Source organism: Paramisgurnus dabryanus, chromosome 2 (genome assembly GCF_030506205.2).
Source record: "Paramisgurnus dabryanus chromosome 2, PD_genome_1.1, whole genome shotgun sequence".
NCBI lineage: Eukaryota > Metazoa > Chordata > Actinopteri > Cypriniformes > Cobitidae > Paramisgurnus > Paramisgurnus dabryanus.
The window spans coordinates 59203334-59208660 of NC_133338.1; positions in this window are offsets into that span (position 1 = coordinate 59203334).

Genomic DNA, 5327 nt, shown 5'->3' on the forward strand with positions numbered 1-5327 from the left:
CAACCTAACTATAGCTATTGTATTTATTAGCCGCTGACCTCATATTGTTGCCTCAAAAGGCAAAAAAAGCTTTTTATCTGATTTAGTCAAAGTCAAAATTTATTTATATAGCACCATTTATACAGGCAAGCTGCCCAATGTGCTTTACAAAACAATAAAATATCACACAATAGATTAAACAAAGTAAAATTAAGAGACAGGTCACAAATTATTATATAAAGAATTGCAATAGTCCAGTCTAGATGATTAGAATGCGTGTATCACCCATTCAAAAGCTTGGAGGCATAAAAAAGCTTCACTTTAGTCAGCATACGTACATGAAAGAAGCAAGATCTGACAACAGAATTTACTTGCTTATCCAGTTTCAGAGAATTATCTAGTGAAACGCCTAGATTTTTCACACAAGTATTTACTGGCAGAGAAAGTGTATATGCGTCAGGGAGCTGGTTTAAACTACTTTTAGTAGGACCGAAAAGCATAAGTTCCGTTTTATTTTCATTTAATTTTAGGTAGTTTGCAGACATCCACTTCTTTATTTCATCTAGGCACGCCAACAGGTGCTCAGGTGAATTTTTCCCTGCTCGTTTAATAGGAAAATAAATCTGGATGTCATCTGCATAGCAGTGAAATGACACATCATATTTTTTGAAAATGGATCCCAAAGGGAGCATATAAAGGGAAAAGAGCATCGGAGTCAGAATTGAGCCCTGAGGGACCCCCCAACTAAGGTGAGCAACAGAGGACATAGAGGAGCCAAAACGGACAGATAATTTTCGATCGGTCAGATATGAGCGAAACCAGTTTAATACAGTTCCTTTCTGCCCCACATCATATTCTAGTTTTGACAGAAGGATATCATGATCCACCATATTAAAGGCAGAACTTAGATCCAAGAGCATTAAGATTATAGAATCTCCAGCATCTGTTGTCAGATAGATATCATTAAAAACCTTCGGTAGTGCTGATTGGGTACTGTGGAGTGGCCGAAAGCCAGATTGAAACTTCTCATATATAGAATGTAAATTTAATAGGAGTGTAATTGATTTGATACAACTTTTTCTATTTTTTTTTTAAATAAAAGTTAATTAGAAATAGGCCTATAGTTATTCAAAACAGCAGGGTCAAGGTTTGGTTTTTTGATTGATGGAAGTACCAAAGCATTTTTGAGATAAACTGGGAAAATCCATAAACTAAGTGATTTATTAATAATGGTAAGTAAACTTGGTCCTAATGTGTCAAAAAGTTGTATTAAATTACGAGGTGGGATAATATCTAGTGAACAAATTGTAGGCCTGAGGTGGGTAATAATATATTGTAAATATGAAATAGAAATAGAATCAAATTCATGACAGACTGAGGAGCATGAAGGTAGCATAAACTGAGGGTTTTCAGAATCAGATTTATTCTGAATTTTATCAGTACCTGGCCTATGATTTTCGATCTTATTAGAAAAAAATTAACCATTTAGGTGGGAAGGTACCGGATATGCTTTAATAGATGGATTTAAAGCAATTCACTTTATTGTCATTGTCATTGCAAAGAACAGCAACGAAATTACGTAGGAGCATACAACAAACCGTTCATGGTATATTAAAGTGCACTAACACCGGGACAGAAAGTAATACAGTTAATATAGTGATTTAATTAATACAGTTAATACAACAATGCAAAGTCCAATGGGGGAGGGTGAGAGCGCCCATTAAGCAGCCTCACTGCATAAGGATACAGGCTGTTAGCTGATGATGGGTTGGATGGTGCCGGTCCTGCAAAATGTTGTGTACTCTATTCAGACAGTGAGTATCAAACATGGTGCTGATCTCTGGGAGAGTGATTCCAATGATTCTGCCTGCTGTTTTTACCACTCGTTGGAGCACTTGCTGATGGGCCTTGGTGCAGCTGGACTACCACACCAAGAAATCATATGTCGAGACACTGCTGATGATACAATTGTAAAAGTTGACCATCAGCTGTCTTGGAATCCTTGTGTTCCTCAACTGCCTCAGGTAGTAGAGGCGCTGCTGGGCCTTTCCTACCACTGTGACTGTGTTAGTTCCCCAAAACAGGTCCTCGGTCACTATTACTCCTAGAAATTTGTAATGTGGCACCCTCTCTACATTTCCATTGTCAATAGAGAGAGGAGAGTGATTGGGTCTGCTCTTGCGGAAGTCCACTATAATCTCTTTGGTCTTTTTATAATACAAATCCAGGTTATTATTAGCACACCATAATGCTAGGTGTTGCACTCAAGTCCTGTAATCCTCCTCATTGTTGTTATTGATTAGTCCAAGCACTGTTGTGCCGTCTGCAAATTTAACAATAAGATTGGAATGGAAAATAGCAGAGCAATCATGTTTGAATAGAGTGTAGAGCAAGGGGCTAAGCACACATCCCTGGGGGGCCCCGGTGTTTAGTAAAAGGGTAGAGGAGGAGTGCTTGCCTACTCTAACACTCTGTGTTCGGTTTGTCAGAAAGTCTTCAATCCAATTGCACAGTGAGTTGCTAAAGCCAAGATGGTGTAGTATGACACAGAGTTTAAATGGCCTGATTGTATTAAAGGCCGAGCTAAAGTCGACAAAGAGGAGTCTCACGTAGGTGTTCTTGTGCTCGAGATGTTCTAATAGCGTGTGCAGTACAATAGCGATGCCATCCTCAGTCGACCGGTTCCATCTATATGCAAATTGATGTGGGTCTAGTGACAGTGGTATGAAACTCTTGATGTAAGTGGTAACCAACCTCTCAAAGCACTTAGCAGGAATACCAGTGAGTGCCACCGGTCTGTAATCGTTCAGATGAGTGCCATTAGACTGCTTGTGGACTGGAACTATTGTAGCTGCCTTAAAGCAGGCAGGGACCCATGAAGTGGAAAGAGATGTATTGTAGATGGCACAAACAACGTGAGTTAACTCTGCAGCACAGTCTCTCAACACTCAACCCAGCACTCCGCCCGGTCCGTTGCTTTCTTGGTGTTAATGCCGCAGAGGACACGTCGAGTACTCAGGACTGGGGCAGGATCAGTGGAGGGGAGGGGGGGCAAAACAGGATCTGTGTTCTCCCTGTCATAGCGGGCATAGAAGATGTTGAAGTCCTCAGCCAAGATGTAATTAGCTGAGGGAGATATTGATCTTATAATCTGTGATGGCCCTGATGCCTTTCCATACCTGCCTGGGATTTGTGGAATTATTAAAACAGGCTTCAATGCGCCTCCGATACTGTTGTTTGGCGGTATTGAGTCCTTTCCTTAATGCAGCCTTGGCTTTGCTATATAAATCAGGGTCCTTAGAACTCAGCGCTCTATCCCTAGCTCGTTGTCCAACTCTGTGTGTCATCCAATGCAGTGTTTCTCAAATCCGTTCCTAGAGGCCCAATGCTTTGCACATTTTGTATGTCTCTTTTATCTGACAGACTCAGTTCAGTTTATAGAGATCTCTTCTAATGAGCTGATGATTTGAAGGTGATAACAGGTGTGTTAAATAAGGGAGACATTAATGTGCAGAGCAGTAGGCCTTCAGGAATAACGTTAAGAACCACTGATCCAATGTTTCCTGTTTAGATGCACCCGGAAATGTTTCCAAGATGTAACATTATCCACACAGAAATTAATGTAACTCAGGACAGTGATGGTATACTCGTCCAATAATTTGCAGGTATCCGTACCCTGCCCCTTGAAAACATCCCAGTCTGTGCGGTGGAAACAGTCCTGTAACATAGGGATGGCGTCCTCTGGCCAGACTCTCACAGTCTTTGTCATAATCCTAGCGTTCTTAATCTCGGGTGTATACCGTGAGTGTAACAGCAGTGAAAGATGGTCTGACAGACCCAGGTGAGGGTAGGCCTGGGCCCTGTATGCCTCTGTTACATTAGTATACACCTGGTCCAGTGTTTTATTTCCTCTAGTAGCACATTTCACATTTCACTGTCCGTGTGTGCTATCAAGCTGTTGTTAATGCTGTTATGAACCTTTGCAAGCGCTAGCTTAGCATTAGCGTTCGTTGCAATGTAAACAGCACAGATGTAAACAGCAGTAAATTCCCTCGGAAGATAAAACGGCCTGCACTTCAACAGCATAAGATCCACCTCTGGACTACACAAACTATTCACAACAGTAACATTTGTTCACCAAAAGTTGTTATTGAAGATGCAAAGTCCCCTGCCGATCTTCTTACCAAAGTCCGCGGTCCTATCGCCTCGGTAGGCGGTACATCCCGCTAGTTCAATAGCAGCGTCCGGAGTGTTGCTGTTGAGCAGGGTTTCTGTAAAAACCATGCAGCAACATTTGTTAATAATCTTTTTTGCTGCTATATGTAACCGAATCTCATCCATCTTGCTGCAGATTGACCGGGCGTTTGAGAGAAAGATTGTAGGAAGCGGTGGTTTAAACAGATTAGCCTTTAGCCTGGTCCATACCCCGGCCCGCTTACCCCTCTTCTGCCGCCGCTCACAGCGCTTCCTTCGTCGGTCTGCTCCTGCGGGGAGCCCGGTAGATGGTCTGGTGATCTCAGGAGGAATGAGATCTCTGGCTGATAGGTGATGTACTCCAGTGTTCAGTTACAAGAGTTCAGAGCGGCTATACTGAAGTGCCACTATACTAAAAATTTGTGATGTAATACATAATACCACCAAAAAAGTGGAAAAAAAAACATGACCGTTGTAGGAGCTCCTCGCCGCAGCGACTGTGCACAGCACAGCCGAAAAAAGTAACTTTGGTTTTTGTCTATATGTTTATGTTATTTGTGAAAAATGCTGACATTTTGCCTTTTAAACTGCATTTTAAAAATTAGATAAGGCATCTCTCAATAATTCATAAAACACCTGAATTCTATGCTTTCTCTATCTTCTTTCAGCCTGTCTACATAACCGTCTGTAACTATGAAGAGTCTCATGCAAACAAGGCTCAGTTTTATTCCTTAAGCGTTTGGGTTCAAGTGGAGCAACAGAATCTAAGACGCTTATAAATGTAGAGTTAAAATGGTTCAAATGTTCATCTAAATCAATAGTAGGGAGAGAGCTGTCTAAAGATTCATTATCATAAATGTTTTTATACATCTGAGAAAAGCTAGATATAGCAGTTGGATTTAGTGTCTGAGACCAATGTACTGGCTTATGCATTGGAATTGACTCAGGGACCAAAGGAATAGAAAAAAATATTGGCTTATGATCTGAAAAATTAAGTTCACTCATTGCTATGTCAAAAAACAGAGAGTCCGTGCGTTAGAATCAGATCTAGTGTGTGACCCTGTACAAGAGAAGGGCCATCTACCCATTGAGAGAGTTCAAAAGATTCCATCAGATTTACAAATTCCTTTGACAGAGAATAAGTACCACAGCAA